The sequence below is a fragment of the Manis pentadactyla genome, chromosome 7, assembly GCF_030020395.1.
Source record: "Manis pentadactyla isolate mManPen7 chromosome 7, mManPen7.hap1, whole genome shotgun sequence".
Taxonomy (NCBI): Eukaryota; Metazoa; Chordata; class Mammalia; order Pholidota; family Manidae; genus Manis; species Manis pentadactyla.
In genome coordinates, this window is record NC_080025.1 from 108,905,677 (window position 1) to 108,923,132 (window position 17,456).

Genomic DNA, 17,456 nt, shown 5'->3' on the forward strand with positions numbered 1-17,456 from the left:
AGAAACCTGCTAATTAACTGCACCTGCTCCTGGGAGGTACTCTGCCCTGCCAGAGTTGATAGTCGATCTTCTGAACCTGCACCCAAGGCTACCGGCTGAGGCCTGTTGAGAAAGGATGTAGGTTTCCTATTGGCCCTGCCCCTTGGCTTCCCCATCTCTTCATCCCTAGTACCAAGGCCCCGCTTCTCCTGTACATAATTCCGTCAGCATTTAATGCAGAACAAGACACATCTCATCAGGACACCTCGCCCATTGGGAAAAGTCCAAGTTTATTAACTTGATCTTTTAAAAACATTTTCACTTTGGAGCAACCTCAAATTTACAAAAAGTCACAACTATAACCCAAAGAACCTTCTTTCATTCTGAAACACTTGAAAGTAACCTGATAGCCTGAAGCTCCCTGATTCACTCCTACTTACTCTAGCTTGTACTTCCTACAACAATGGCATGTCTTCCATGATCCCAGCACAACCACCAAAACCAGGAAATTAACACTTAACACATGTGAATACATTTGCTTAACACTTAATACATTTGCTTCAGGGTCCCCATTCAGATTTCACCAAATATCTCAATAATGTACTTTACAGCGAACAGGTCCAGGTCGGAGCCACACAGTGCTTTCAATTGTTATGTCTGTTCAGCCTCCTTCATTCTGAAACATTTTCCTTAGTTTTTTCTTGATTTTTTTTGACCCTGACAGTGTTGATTTTGTATAAGATCCCTCAATTTGGCTTTGTCACATGCTTCCTCTGCTTCGATTCAGGTTATGATTTTTGGCAGGAAAATCATGGAAAAGTGACAGTACATCCAATTCGTTGCGTGTTACCAGGTGGAGCAGGACTTCGATTTGTTCCCATTGCTGGTAATGTTCATTTTATTCTCCAGCTTGGATTTTTTGTGCTCCAGCCCCCACAAATCCATGCAGATCGGCCCATCTACCCCAAAGACAAGCTGAGCAAGGGATACCCTGGTTAGCACAATCTCTGTCCTTTATCAGGCGCAAGGCCCCACTGCTCTGCCTCCCCCTTGGAAGGAACTGTGGTGACAGCAATGACCAACGGCAGCTGGTTTACAGAGAGACGTTTACAGAGATGGGAAAAAGCAGAGGAAAGGAGAGAAGAGAGATGATATGCTTTAGTGGACAACTGACAGAATATCTTGAGTTCTCACAATTTTTCCACAGCTAAGTAACGGTAAGGTGCATTAACTTTTTCATGCAAGAAAAGTTTCCTTTCATTCATTCATTCATTCAAGCCACAAACATCTGCTGGGAGCCTCTTCCTGCTAGGCATGGGGATAATGGTATATACTGTACACTGCCCTGTCTCATGGTCTCTTACAGAAGCATTGTAAATGCACAGCTACAGCGCAGAATTGAGGAGCCTGATCCAGCTTGAAAGGGAAGCGGTCCAGCACAAGGAGTGGCTGGCTCAACACAGCCTGGCATGTTCTGCCTGAAAGCAGACATAAATAGATCCCCGAGAGACGGTGAGCAAAGGCAAGCTACAGGGGGGAGACTGGAGACGAGGTGGAAGGGAGCTACACTGGAAAGGCCTTGGATGCTCAGCAAGACTCCGTGTCTATCCCTTAAGCCACGGGAACCACTTAAGGGTTTGAACTCAGGTGGCAAGATCATGCAGACATAATAATCCGAGGAACCCATCTGCAGAGGGAAAGGGTGGGGCAGAAGGAAGCTAGGTACACAGGATATACACGAGGAGGCAGCTGTGGCCACCTGCAGACCAGGGGCCGATGAGGGTTCAACTAGGGCAAGAGCGATGCAGAGGAAATGGAGCCAGGTTCCACAGAAACACAGGCAGTATCCATGGCACTTCACAGCAGTGTGAGGAGCAGAGGAGAGAGAAGAATCAGGAGGGCACACAGGGCTTCTGGGTTAAGTGGATGGGGATTGGGTGTCTTCGCTTAGGACCAGAATATAACAACAGTAGATGTTGCTGACTTAGCACTTCCAGACACAAAATCCATTTCCCAGCCTCATAAATCTGGAGCCCTAGTGAAATGACGCTCTCCCAGTTAGGAGAATATGTCAAGGACAGAGCTTGCTGTTATGGATGGATACCACAGCATGCCGAGGTTCAGCCCCAGTATTTGAACTACATTTGCTTTCCTAACAGTCCCTGCTGAGTGATTATTGAGGACAAAGCTGGAGTCGTTTCACAGCAAAAGAGAGACATGTTTTAAGACTGTTCAGCCTGGGCCCTCCCACTGCCACCTATCACTCACGTTTCCCTGATCACCTCCAGTAATTTTGGACTTGAAGCAGCCTATAGTTGACTTGATTTCATAGCACACCCCTCATTTATTTTTAAGTAAGGTGAATTATAATCAGTTTTGTTTTCAGAACTTTATGGGACCCTTGGGAAAAACTGAAAACACTCTGCGGTATTAAAAGCTAAGCTTAGGAATTATACATTTACAAACTGGAAAAATAAAAACTCAGTGTTTGGCCAGAGTCTAGAAGCAATCACAGTTCTTCTCTTCCAATGTTTTGTTTGTTTTGTTTTCTTAATGTCAAGAAAGCATCTCTGCTACTTCTTACTTTAAGCCATTGCACTATAAACACCCAATAAGCAAACAGATCTGAGGTAGGAGATGGGGACTCTCCAGGTAAAATCCATTCCATTGATAAAAACAACTGCATCGACATTTTGCACAAAAATGTCATTTTTTTATCTATGGGGAGAAAAAAAACACAATAATATCAGCATTCTTTTGTAGGCAATCTCAGCTTTTCTTCCTCACTTATTTCTTCATTTATGTGCATTCTTTTATGCATCCTCAGCCACACTTTATCATTGCTCTCCTCAGTGAGAAGCATGTGAGTTTCCAGGGTAATGTGTAAACAGAAGTGGTTGATTCATATAAACCTAAGCTCACTTGGTGCCTCTACATTATACCATGTGTATCCTGCACTAAGTCACTTGAACACTCTTGAGCCTCTATTTCTTCCTAAGTACAGTGTAGACAATGATAAGTTCACCTAAGAAGATTTATATGAAGATTAAATCACACAATGCATGTGACAAAGATTCTCTCCTTAACCAAACTTTAGTCAGACTTCTCGGAGTCAATTTAGCAAGAATTCCCCATTCTCGATGCTTACTCTTAGTATTTTTTCCATCTACTGACCCCGACCCTGTTCCTTCACTAAAAGTCCCTCTACCTTCCTTTGTTGTATTTGGAAGTTGGCCTACTTCTATACCGAGGCCTCTTTTTCCCCTATTCCAATAGCTCTTTAGTAAAATCAGTTCCACTGTTTTAACTACTGTCCAGCTCTGATTTTTTGTTTTAACACAGGTGAAAACTTCAAACACTGTTCCTGGTATAAAGCAATTTTCAAAACATTAAAAAATAACCCTCATACAAATGTAAAATAAATACATATTCAAGATATGTTTAATTCAATGAGAAAACCAACAAGACAAAAAATTGTTCCAGAGAATTATAGGAGAGGAAACATACCTTTTACAGAGTCATTAAAAGAAAGAATGCTGGAATAAGACTGCTAAAGTAGATACAAAACAAGTTAATGCCTTGCAAGGCATCAGAACTATGCTTTTAGGATTTCCCTTTTAATGGACAAAAATCATTTATATATACCACTTTCTATAGGTGTTCATCTACTCCATAGACTTATAAAATATCTTAACCACAATAAAAACAAAGAAAGCCATATACCTAGAGAATCTAAGTCCTTGTGTGGGGACAATAATCCTGTATGACTTTAAAGGAACACATAGTCATCCTTTTGCCTATTTCCAAGTTTTAGGTATATATACTTTGCCTTTACACTAGACTATCACAGGTATTTAATAAATGTTGGACAGAAACTAGTTATTTTGAGAATGCTATGTACAAAACCCTGTAGGACTCAAAAAAAGGAGTAAGAGGAAAAATCATAGCATCAAATACTTTCATTGAACAAGAAAAAAGAGGAAAATCAAAATGACTGCATGTTTTGAGGATTATTCACCTAAGTCTGGTAGCTGAACCCCAAGACAGAATGAAGATAGGAATTTTCATCAGAAAGAAACAAACCAGTATGTCAACCATACCTCGAGTAAAAAAAATTTTTTTTAAGCAAGAAAGAAACTGGCTGGCAATATAAATAAAATTAGCCATAGTCTTAAACTCTATTAAACTCTAATGAACAACTGATTATACATTTGCAGACATTCTGACTTTTGCTCAATTTACTTATATATTAAGACAAGAAATAATAAAAGATGGAACATAAGCTCAAAATATTCTACAGCCTCTCACAGTATAAACTCTTTAACTTCATTCCTTCCTCATCTTTCTGTCCCTTTGAATAACAATGCTTCATGCTCAAAATACTAATCTTCCATTATCAAAGGCTAAGAAAATTGAAAGAAGGCTCATCTTTGAATCAATAGATCAGGAACACGTAGCAAAAAGTAATGGCTATACAATGGACAGCATATTTGTAAAGACAGAATCAGAATCCCTCAGGTCCATTTACCAGTGATTTTCCATTGGTGGGCTTATTTAACTCAAAGCCTCCGTTTTCTCATCAGCCTGACTATTTCATCAGAACTATTGTGAGCATTAAATGAGCTCACTCATTTACACACTCAAGCACAGTCTCTGACACATAACAGACACTACTAGTAAATATGTACTACCTTTTTCTGTTCCCAGGGTTATTTTTTCTTTAAATGTGTAAGCAGTACATGGCTTTTGAACTGTATTCTCACCTAGAAAGTAAAGAGATTGATATATTTTTCATTTGTATTTTCCCTTCCTATCTCTAGTACTTTGAAGTTTTTTCACATGAAAGCTCAATCTATGAATTTATTTAAATGTAAGCATTGAATGCATTATTGCCTAGTCTTTCTTCAAAAGCTCTCTCCCCAGCTTAATTCAAGTAACAGGATAAGGAAACTCAGGTAGGGACCAACGCCATTTATCATCCTGCTTTGTTTCCATTATTTTATTTACCTCCTGACACATGATCCTTGAACACTTGAAACAAAAGAAAACTTCTAAGTAAGGAAACCAAAGGGCAAAAGTTTCCTCCCTGGGGAAATGACAAAGAAGGGAGAGAGGTCAGAAGACAGCCCAGGCTCTGCGTACTGCCGCTATTGTCACAGCAGAATGTTTCAGCCTCATTTTCCCCTGAAAATCCCTCCTGGAAAATAGAAAAAAAGAATGACCTTAACTGGGGCACTTTGATACTTACCCTAGACTCAGGCCCTGAGAGACCTGTTAATCAGGCCTGTGCCCTGTGAGTCCCTCCCTCACCCCCCAGCCCACATTCCCACAACTCCTGAGGCACAGGAAATCTTCCTTCAAGGGTCCCTATTTCTGACTCCTCCTTGGGAAATACCATCTTTAGCTTAAAGTTCTGACACTGAAATGTTCATCCCCATCTTCTTGACATGTTCCAACCCAGAACTGATTTTCCAGTCCAAACTCAGCTTTATTAATACTCAAGCCTAGTGGGACAAGGAGCAGACCCCTCACATTTACTCTCACCAACCAACAAGCCAACTGCTGGCCTGACATCTGCCCCTGAGACCCTCCAGTCTGGAAACCACATTGTCACCTGGCTGGACAAAGATCCTCAGTCTCCAGCTGGGTTTATGCCCTCCCATCTGGAACTCACCTCAGTCCAAGAGGCACAGCCATTCCAGATTCTGGCTGCTCTTTGATGTGTCTTGCCTTGATGTCATCAGCCCACTCATGCTGTGCCAGCACTTGACAACAAGGGCAGCGGTCATGTCATTTATTCAACTCATTCAACAAACCCTTGGAGGAAAGGAGAGCCAGAGGGGAACTAACTACTCTCTCCCAAGACTTGGGAAAGAGAGGGTGTCAGGCAATTTCGTTATATAACAATCTAATTTTCTTTAAAATTTTTCAGCCAGTGAGACCACCAATTGTGTATTTCACCAGGGCCTGAAACCCCTCAAACCTGTGAACAGTTACCCTGTGCTAGCATGTCATACCCTCCATTGCAGCCCCCGTGCCAACCCAGCGCAGGCAGAGAAACCAGAGTCCTTTGACCATGAACCACTGTACACATGTGTGGGAAAGGAGGAAGGGTTCAACTTTTCATCTTTTCTCCCACTAGGCAAACACTGACCACCTTTGGGCCAATGCACAGTCCTCTGCTATCTGTAATAGGGACAATCTGAGCTACTGCTTTTGGGGGATTTTATAAATCCCCTAAAAAGAGACCCAAAGTCATATTATCTGGAGTTATTTGTAGTACCATTACTCCAACGTCTTTAGCAGATTTTCATAGATCCTTGAGGACCCATTTCCTCTACAATTCCCAGGCCTCAGCTTGCTATGACATAAAATGGGGATAATACTGAAACACCCACGCCACATACTAGCATAAACACTCTTTCCCCTGGGGTTTTTCATTTGTATTTTCCCTGTGAGGAAGCCTGAAGTATGCTTGTCCAAGAAGAAGAAAGTGGGGGGCCAGGGCCTGGCTCCCTCTATCCCCATTCACTCTCTCTGCAGTCGTGAGGATTAAATATTTTTAAATATGCAAACTTTTCGGCACAAACAAGTGTTCCAAAGATTGATAATTCTCGTTCCCCTTCATTTAGGTGAGAAATGCTAATTAATTTTACAAGGGCAGAGCAATTGATTTAGTGACAAATATTCAGACTTCTGTGGAGACTTTAGCTCCAGCTCAGCCACTTCCCTAGCTATTTAATATGATACAAGTTTGGTATTTCACTGTCTTCCACCACAAAATGGGATAACAGTACTTTGGAGGGAGTTATGTACTGTAAATGAGATGAAACAGGTCTACAGAGAACATCAGACAGCATATGTGCACTTAGAAGTGAGGCCCTTGTCTTGAACCTAGCAGGGCTCCTTTATTTAAACACTGCGCCAGTAGGACCTGAAAGGCAGCCTGCTGCCCAGGTTCAGGGGCATCCTAGGTTGGAGTCAGCTGCACACCTTGTCCATATATCCCAATGTGCTGTGCAAACTATAAAGCCACTGCAGTTATTTCAAAAAAAAAACCCAAAACATGTCAGCTTCACTCAGCAGCAGATTCACCCATTCATCCTTAGGGAACACAGACCTCCTTTTCTTGTGTTGTTTTTATAATATATTTTTCTGTTCCTAAAATTTCATATAACTACTTCAGGGCATAAATGCTGATGACGAAGCATTTTAAACCGAACTGTATTTTAAAAGCCGACAGCATTTTCTAGCACAAATGAAATGACTACATCAGACATAAAATGCCCATCTGACAAGTCCACAGATTTCACATAAACATGAAAGGTAGTTAGGGAAGGGCAGACAAGAACACAAATCATTGTTTTAACTTAACATTTGACAATTATGTTTGAAAAGACCAAGAAAGATCCAACATTTCACTTTTTAGGGGTAACACTCAGGCTGCTGACCATGTCCTTACCTTCCACCTCCAAACCATCTCCTTATCAAGGAAGAAGATTTAAGCCATTTTACAAATGGCATAGTCATTCTCTGTTAGGACAGAGGACAAAACTGATCTTCTTTCAACCTGTGCACAACATGTGCATTTGGTGAAGTTTTCAAAGTATAAGTCCTAAAGATTTTATCAGGCATTAGGAAGTAATAGCCTTGTTGCCTGGTCCAAAAGTCTGACTCTTAAAATTGAAAGAGATATTCACCACCACCTAACCCAGGATGGTTTCCCTCTTAATTTCAGCTGCAGAAGCCTTATCCAGAAGAAACACTCCAGAAGCCCTAAACAGTGAGGTAGCCTGAAGTATGCTTGTCCAAGGAGAAGAAAGCGGGGGGCCAGGGTCTGGCTCCCTCTACCCCCTGTTCACTTTCTCTCTGCAGGGAACCTAAGCTCATCTTCAGAAACGTGGGGCTTATAGAAACACAGTTTGAAAGTGACTGAACAATCCTCGCCGGGGAATGTTTGCTCAGCAATGCCTTCTTCTGGCCAATTTCAGAGAGTCCACACTTTTAGTGAGGAGTCCTGATCGTGTACCGATTTGCATTTTATTCAGGAAAAAATATAAATGGAAAAAAGATACCTGAGATGAGATCCTATCATAGTACTCCTATTACAGATTAATGAGGACATTGAGGCCAAAACGTTACACATAGCTCCTGTAGTTAGTCCACTGGATATATGAGTGAGGCCTGGTCAAACATTAGAGGGTCTCCAAAAAGCCACTTCCTGGCCAATATGCAGCTAGAGTGACTATATGACCCATTTGACATCATTAGAACATTAGAGGAAATCTGCTAAAGGTCACTTTTCTGATGAAAGAGACAAGGTGAGAGAACTGCTGGTGTTTCTCCTTCCTCTTTATTCCTGTTGAGCATGTAAAGGCATGATGCTTGGTGCTACCTTGAGACTATGAAGTGTGGGCAAAAGACAAAAAAGCCAACAGATTTAGTATAGGTCAAGAGAAGAAAAGAAAAAGCATGACTCCTTAATGACATCCTTGATCTACTTAATGAATCTGAAGCCACCTGCTCCCCACTTCTGGTTAAGTAAACAATACATGTCCTTTAAGTAAAAGACATTTTTGGTCAGGTTCTCTGCTACTATATCCTACCTAATACAAAACACTTCCTAGGTATTTCAGAATCAGTGTGCTACACTTAAGTAGCACCTACATTTTTCCACAAATCATTTCTAAGTTCTGTTTCCAAACTAAAGTCACTTGGAAAGTTAAACAGCACAGAAGAATGGTACAGCCATCTTGAAGAACAGTTTGGCACATTCTCACAAAGTTAAATATGTAGTCTACGATATAACCCAGTAATCATGCTGGAGCATCAAGGCATGAAATAACATGGATGGGTCTAATTGCATATTTCTAAGTGAATGAAGCCTGTCTGAAAAGTCTAGACTGTTTGATTCCAACCATATGACACTCTAGAAAAAGCAAAGCTATAGATACAGTAAGAAGGACAAGAAAATCAGTGGTTGCCAGAAGTTTAGGGGCTTCTCTGTACTAATGGAAGTAATAGCCTAGTAAATAAATTCCCCTGGGCCTTCAGCTTGTTTCCAAAAGGGTTCACTTATACCTAAGATATTGTTCGACCACACCCCATTTGCAGGCCCCAGAATGCAAACCAGTGTTGAGGTCTAGCTTCTGTGTGGAAATGTAGCAATGTTTCTGAATTCAGTTTGGAAAGGAGGTACCATATTCCAGTCTCAAAGTTTCCTGGACATTTTTTCCACAGTTTTCTTTGGAGTATGGAAGGCTGACTTTAAATTTTAGTTCTAAATAGATTGAGGTGGTCACTGAATAAATTTTACTTGATGAAAAAACAAAATACCCAGTAAAAAAAAAAAAACCATCTATTGCTTGGCTCAAATCTCCTCCCCTCTTTTTTTCCTTGTTTTATCTTTTCCAAATTAAATGCAAATGGACACATGATCAGGAGTCCTCACTAAAAGTGTGGACTCTATGAGATTGGCCAGAAGAAGGTATTTGCTGAACAAATATTCCCTGGAGAAAAGTCACTGGGGCCAGATCAGTGAAGCCCAGTCATGTGGGCCACAGGCTAGAGGACTGAAATGCTCGTATTAGTCAGCATAATTTGGAGTGAAATGGGATTTTATGTGAGTGAATCATCCCCATGAAGAGGGCATAGGTGTTTTTAATATATCCAGACCAAACAACAACAAGAATTAATAATAACTAACATTGCTTCCCAAATGGTCAGGCTTCCTCACACTCCCAGCCTTTGCACATACCATTCCCTCTGCCTAGAATGCCCTCCACTCCCAACCCATCTGTGCCCCCAGCTCTGTCACACTCCTTTGCATTAATCAGGATACAGCAGAATGTTCCTTCTTGGGAAAAATTTTCAAATTCCCCACCATGGTTATTCATTTCTCCTCTCTGCCCCTTATTGCCTGGTACCTCTCTCCTTTTATAGTGACTATCTGATTGCATGTCTTTGTCTCACTGGACAGAGAGCTCCAAAGACAGGGCCTGCCTCCTATTCATCTTTCTGGCTTCGTCAACTGTGACAGTCTGTTGTCCACAGTAGGTCATCAACAGATGACTACTCAAAATGTGAATCACAGAAGAAATGAACACACAAATAGACTTCATAGCATCCTTCATTGGATAGCTTTAAAAAGCCTATAAACGTTTCTTTCAGCAAGAAATACTTCGCAGTTTGACAAAATACTAACATGCATCATGCGCATCATTTCGCATAAAAACAAGCTCACAAAGTTGAACTCTTGGAAAGCTTGCTTATCTGCAGTTATTCTTCCAAATCACAAAGTAAAACCCAATAGATTTCCATGTTGCCTTGTTTGACACAAATATCTGTGGTGAAATGAAACTGCATAGATCACAAACAATGTCCTTCTGGGCAATATGTTCCTTCATTTCACACCTTAGGGCACCACGTGGCAATTAAACTTAATGTGTAGGGGGCACTGCAGTCATGTTTGGCCTGCTTACTGGGACTCAGGGTGCCAGGCTCATTAATGGGAATGATGCTGGCTGTCAAGAAGATAGGCTTATTAGTATCGTGGCAGTTGCAATGCAGACTGGCTGGACCTCTTCCAGTCTCCCGAGACCTTACAGAGGAAACTATGCATCCCTTAAAAGACAGTGCATATCCCTAGCGGAACAATTCTGTTGGTCCCAACAGCTGGCCTCTGAGAGGTTGGCCTCAGCAGAACTGACCTAGGGAGCATGGGTCAAAACTCCCTGGGGAACCTACCCTAACAAGGAAAATGTCCACACTTTCTTCCCTTATCAGTAATTCCCAAGGCCACTGCAGCTACAGGCAGAATGAGGAAATCAAGCTCAAGCTGCAGAGGAGATGGAAAAAAATAATAAGCCTGGTTTAGGGGTACTTTTAAGCTGCTTCTAGGACCTTATCTTTAGTTCATTATATCTTAGGATTCATTCCATCATTCATGCAAACACATGAGCTCCCACCCTGGCGTAGGTCCTATGTCAAATGTAATCAGTTAAAGATGGAAAAAACAAGACTATTTCTTTATTTCTTCATTACTTTTACTTTTCTTTACTAAGACTGTTTTTCTGTCTCACTGTTTTTTGTCCTACATTGTTTTGTCGTATTGAATTCAGGATCAAATCAAATATAAACTTTTTACATTTGCAATGAAGGCAGGAAATGTATAAGTAGGGAAAAAAATTGAAAGATTTTGATAGTTCAGAATCTCCCCTTGAACTCTGTGTTTACCACCAGCCTCCTCAAGAAGATGGCTGTTGACTGGAACAACCCAAAGGTCCTTCCAGGTTTAAAACTTGATGACTCACTAGAAACCAGGAAAATGTACATTAAAACAGCATTAAGATACTATGTTCACCTTTCAGATGGCCGAAGATTCAAGAATTCTACAATAACTAGTGTCAGTAAGAATATGGAGCAAACAGGATTGCATACACTGCCAACTGGAAGTATAAATTAATATCACCTATTCAGAGAACAATTTGGTAATTTACAGTAAAAGTCAATAAATTCTATGGGGCTTTTATTTAAAGTCTAGGATAATCACATACATGCTCAGGGTGACATGAATAAAAATATTCACTGAAGAATAATTTTTTCTTGGCAAAACTAGAAACAACTTACATGTCTAGCGGTGGATAAATACCATGCAATATAGTCTAAAGGTGACCCAATATACAGCAGTTCAAGGGATAAGCTATATTTTATACACAGCTGAGCTCAAAAACATAATAACAAATGGACAAACCGAGACGCCGAATATGTAAGCCCCCAACTAACAACAAGTTATCCAACCTAAAATGTCAATAGAGCTGAGGGTGAGAAACTCTGCTCTAGAATTATGAAATACAGTAGTTTTTACATTTTAATTATTTAACTAATGATCTTCCAGCACAAATTTAACGTTCCCAGCATGTATAAAGCTCTTAAGTGGCCACTGGCTAGTGTTAGGGTGCTACAAATTCCAAGTATAACATGATATGCTCCCTTTCCCTTAAAAAAAAAAATCACTAGAGTCTTCTGAAGTACACTTTTCTCCCCTTTGAGACCTAAGAGATTAAAATGTTCCCAACATCCTTAATGTCTTTCATGGTCTCCAGCACTGTCTACTCACCAAGCCTGAAACAGACTGACATTCACTATAACTGGTTCCTTCTTCATTTCCATTGTCTCTCCCATGACACTTCTACTTTCTAACAGAAACATCATTTGCTAGTTTGTAAATACCAGTTGGTATTTCTTCTGAAAAATTATTTGTACATTATATTTTAGTAGATTGAATGTTTCAAATGGACTAAAGTAAATCATTATTTAAAGAAACTTGCTAATGAACCTTTTGTGAAGTTTTTTTAATCATATAATAATCCCAGACTAATTTATCTGCTGCACTGAAGATTAATGACTATACTTCACTATCTGTAACAAGGCACGTTCACATTAAAACCAAGCCTGTTTCAAGTTCCAGTGTTCTCATGTTATTCCCTCACTAAACGGCGCCTCCTGTGTTATTCATTCACACCTTGCAGCACACTCTGCAGAATTTCCTTATACCCAGTTCCTGTTCCAAAAGATACATGAGATACACATGCTCATTCTAATTAACTGCACACTAAACTCAGAAATATCAAAAGTCAAAGAGATGATTAATCAATCAATAACCCTCAAGCTATACTGTTGCAAAAACAAAACTCAATCAGTAACTCCAGGGATATTTTTTTAAAACCTGTGTCAGACCTGTGGCTGCCAGAGATTTGGGCAGGGCAAGGCCTGCGGGGAGCATGCAGTCGCAAAGGCAGGGCTCTTGGGAGTGTCTGTGGTGATGGAGCAGTTCTGTATCTTCACGGTGGTTGTGGTTACAAGGGCATAATGCACAATAACAGTTCACAGAACTATAAACGCACCCAAAAATAGAATGAGTACATACAAACACTTGTGAAATCTCAGTAGTCTATAGTTCCTTGTATTTCGAAATGTTTATTTCCTCAGTTTGATAATGTTCTAGTTAAGTGAGATGTTACCATTGGGGGAAGCTACATTAAGGGACCTCTCTATATGTTTTTCTTTCTTTTTTTTTTTTTGGCAATTGCTTGTGGGTCTATAATCAATTCAAAATAAAACTTCTAAACATTAAAAATTTCATATGTCACATGTGGAAAACTGATCAACATCGTGATGTAGGGGAATTTCAAGTGAAAACAAGATAACACCACATACCTATTAGAATGCCTAAAATCTGAAATGCTGACACCACCAAACGCTGGTGAGGATGTGGCCCACAGGAAGTATCATTCACTGTTGGTAGGAATGCAAAATGGTACAGCCATTGTGGAAGACAGTTTGACAGTTTCTTACCAAAACTGCTACCATATGATCTAACAATCACACTCTTTGGTATCTAACCAAATAAGTTGAAAACTTATGTCCACACAAAAACCTGCACACAAATGTTTAAGGCAGCCTTATTCACAATTGCCAAAACTTGGAAGCAACCAAGACATCACCAGGAAGTGAGTGGATAAACCATGGTAAAAAAAAGTCAGTGGTTCTCAAACAGGGTTGACTCCCCTCCCCCACCTGCTTCCCTGGGGACTTGAGGCATTGTCTGGAGACATTTTCTGGAAATAAACCATGGTTTATATACACAGTAGAATAGTATTCAACCATAGAAATAAATGACTATAAAGCCACACACATGTACAAAATGGATATGTTCTTATATTCATATTTCTAAGTGAAGGAAGTCAGTCTGAAAAGGCTACATACAGTTTAATTCCAACTACGACATTCTGGAAAAGGTAAAACTATGGACTGAAAAGAGCAACAGTTGCCAGGGGCTTGTGTGTGGCAGGGAGGAGAAAGGGTGAACAGGTGGAGCACTGGGGGTTTTTAAGGCAGTAAAATTATTTTGTATGATACTGTAAAAGTAGATATACACATTATACATTTGTCAAAGTGCATAGAACTGTACAAATCAAAGAATGAACCCTAATATAATATATGGACTTCAGTTAATAATAATGTATCATTATTGGTTCATCAGTTGTCACAAATGTACCAAACTAACACAAGATGTTAATAACAGGGGAAACTACATGCAGGGAGAGAAGGATAGGAGAACTCTCTGTACTTTGTGCCCAATTTTCTGTAAATCTAAAACGCTCTAAAAAAAACATTTATTCATTTTAAAAATAAAGTAAAAAACTATGTCAAGTCTACTCATAAATGAGGCCTACTTTTGTATAGAAAATACTACATTAAATACCAACCACTGTGTGGATTTACATCCACATCATAATTGTATTCTCTTACCCTCCACATTAAAGAAACAGCCATCATGTGGCAAGGATTCAAAACAATGATGCTTGTGAAACTTTTTTCAAAGCAATGAAAATACCTACAAATAGAGGTGCAACTCTAATACCAATCAAGCTACACAATAGATATGCATAGTGAAGCTGAATCCCCCAGGAAGAATCTGGGCAGACTGGCTACCTGATTATTCATAATGCTCTCAGGTATGTTGGAAAAAAAGATGGCAATGAACACAGATAAGCTCTTATCTCTCTCAAATGCATTTCAATAAGATTCTGCTATTGATGGGGAGATGGAAAAAATAACAGCAAACAAACATATGCACACCCATGTTCACTGTACCATTACTAACGATAGCCAAGAGGTGGAAACAACCTAAATGTACAGTGACAGGTGAAGGAATAGACAAAATATAAACACTCTACAATGGGATATTACTCAGCCTTCAAAAAGAAGGAAATCCTGTCACATGCTACAACATGGATGAATCTCGTGGACATTATCCTAAGTGAAATAAGCCAATCACAAAAGGGTAAATGCTGCATGATCCTATTTATACGAGGTAGTCAAATTCATACAAACAGAAAGTAGAATGGTGGTTGTCAAGGGCTAGGAGGAAGGAAAATGGGAAGTTGTTTAATGAATATGAAGTTTCATCTTTGCAAGATGAGAAGTTCTGGAGATCTATTCCACAAAATGTGCATATACTTAACACTCCTGAACTGTGCACTTAAAAATGGTTACGGTGATAAATATTATATTATTATGTTTTTTTATACCACAATCCAAAAAACGTAAATAATGTCAGGAACATGACTTCCAGAGAATATTTTGAAGGCTTAAACATTGATTATAAATCCAGTCATGACACTGAAATCCTGAATGAAACTCTGACTCAGCAGGGGACAGAGTCCAGCACAGAGTCAGCATCAGAAACTCAGGAGAAAAGGACTCCAGGAAGTTGACACACAACAGGGTTTTTGCAAATGACAAAAAAGTGAGCAAAGTAAGTTCCCTAAAACCCATCAGATACCAGAAGTTCATGAGGGGAACTTCAGGTTATAACCTCACTTTAAACTAATGCTGATTTCCATTACAGATCTTCTCAACTAGTGACAATAATGAAAATAACTACCATGAGTGGAAGATTAGTTTTGTGAAAATGTCCTGGTAACTTATTGCTGTGTAACAAACCATCCCAAAACATCCCAAAGTGTTGTAGTGGTTTCAAACAACAATCATTTATTTTGCTCAGGAAACTACAGTTGACCCTTGAACACCACAGGTTTGAAATGCATGGGCCCACCTATTGTGGATTTTTTTCAATAAATACACTGGAAAATTTTTGGAGGTTTGCAATAATTTGAAAAAAAACATTTTATTTTCTCTGTTTTCTCTATCCTACTTTATTTTAAGAATACAGTATATAATACAAAATGTGTTAATCAAATCTTTGTTATTCATAAGGCTTCCAGTCAGACTATGAGTAGTTAAGTTTTGGCGGAATCAAAATCTACAAAGAGATTTTTTATTGCACAGGGGATTGGTGCCCCTAACTCCTACAACTGTTCAAGGGTCAACTGTACAATTGGGCAGGGTTGGGAAGCCTGAGCAACTTACCCATAGCTCCATATGTAGCCAGCCAGAGCAACTCACCCACGGCTGCCTGCAGGATTTACTTTCAAGATGGCTCACTCGCATGGCTGGCAAGCTGTGCTAGCTATCAGCTCAAAGTTCAGCCAGGCCCATGGGCCTCAACCCAGCCAGGCCACTTGGGCCTCTTCATGAGCAGGGTGGGCTTCCTCACACCATGTCGGCTGGCTGCCAAGAATGAATGCCACAGAGCAAGATGGCAGTGCATAGCACTTTTATGATACTGCCTTTCAAGTCATTTAGCACCATTTCTGCTATATTCTGTTACTCCACATAGTACACATTTCACTCACGATCAAACAGAAGGGACATAAACCCTAACACTACATGAGAGGACTGTCAAAGTGACATTGTAAGAAGAAAATATGGGATGAGAGAGATTGGCTTGGCCATTTTAGGAAAATATGATTTGCCACAGTAAGTATTGTCAACATCATCCACATCTTGTAGAAGGGGAAACTGAACTTTGAAAAAGTAATTAACTATCCCTGACAAAATTACACAGCTATTGAGTAATGGAGCCAGGATCCAAAACCATATCTATCTGACTCCTAGAGCCAGAGCCCTTAATTACTTTTAACCATTTTAAGCAATCTGCTTACTACTTCCTCTACAATTCCCACTCTAATTACTCCAGTTCCAAAGATCTTACTTTCTTCGTATATGAAGGGTTCATTCATTTCATGCAATTAACATGAAAATAAACTTTAATTTCCCAACTATCTCATTTAGTGACTGACACATAGAAAGCTCTCTAAATTTTTGCTAAATTAAGTATGTGTCCTCTTTCCAATACTAAAACTATGAACTCCTTGAAAGAAAGGATCAAGTTTAGTAAAACCTAGTATTTCCATGAAATCTGATTCAGTTTCTTGCACACAGATGGAGTTCAATAAACTCTCATTTGGAATGTACCCTCTTGTTTACATGTCTCTCTCTCCAAACTTCCATCAGACGGAGCTACTAAAAGTCAGGCAGAGGGCTGGATGCCTAGGCCACAGAAACCTCCATGCCCCACACCAACACACAACCCTACACTGTGGGCCCTAAACAAATGTTATGCTGAACAAACGAATGAACAAGTAAATGGCATATAGGCATTAAAAAGACACAGGCCCAAAATGGGTTCACTTCTACTAAGCTGCTCAGTCACCCAACATAGGGTCACTTCTGCTAAGCTGCTAAATCACCAAACCCAGGCTTACTAACCTAACTGTAGCTTCAATCTCTTCCAGAAATGTAATCAGTCAGGAATTTTCTGGCCAGCATCAATAAGATAACGTCACATGTGCCCTCTTCATCCCCAAAGGAAGATGAGGTCATCCACCTAAGGAAAGGACACCCTTATCCTTGCCTCTCACACATACAGATAGCGCGTGAATGTGGATAACATGATCTTTTAGGAAAATAGCTAGATGTATCCACGCCACACCCATTGATGTATTGATAAATGTAACCTTTCTGCACATATCCCCTCCTGTAAATAAATTATTTAAGATGTCTCCAAA

General features: G+C 39.9%; 1 protein-coding gene across 6 annotated transcripts in view; it reads right to left on the bottom strand.

Moving 5' to 3' along the window:
• ELMO1 (engulfment and cell motility 1) overlaps positions 1-17,456 on the bottom strand; it is a 507,053-nt gene that overhangs the window by 456,479 nt on the left and 33,118 nt on the right. For 2 of the 6 annotated variants that reach the window (XM_057504658.1, XM_057504659.1), the window contains one exon: positions 17,158-17,275. The exons of the other annotated variants lie outside the window; for them this stretch is intronic. The gene's annotated coding sequence lies outside the window, so the exon portion shown is untranslated. The remainder of the gene's footprint in view (positions 1-17,157; positions 17,276-17,456) is intronic. 6 annotated transcript variants of the gene reach the window in all.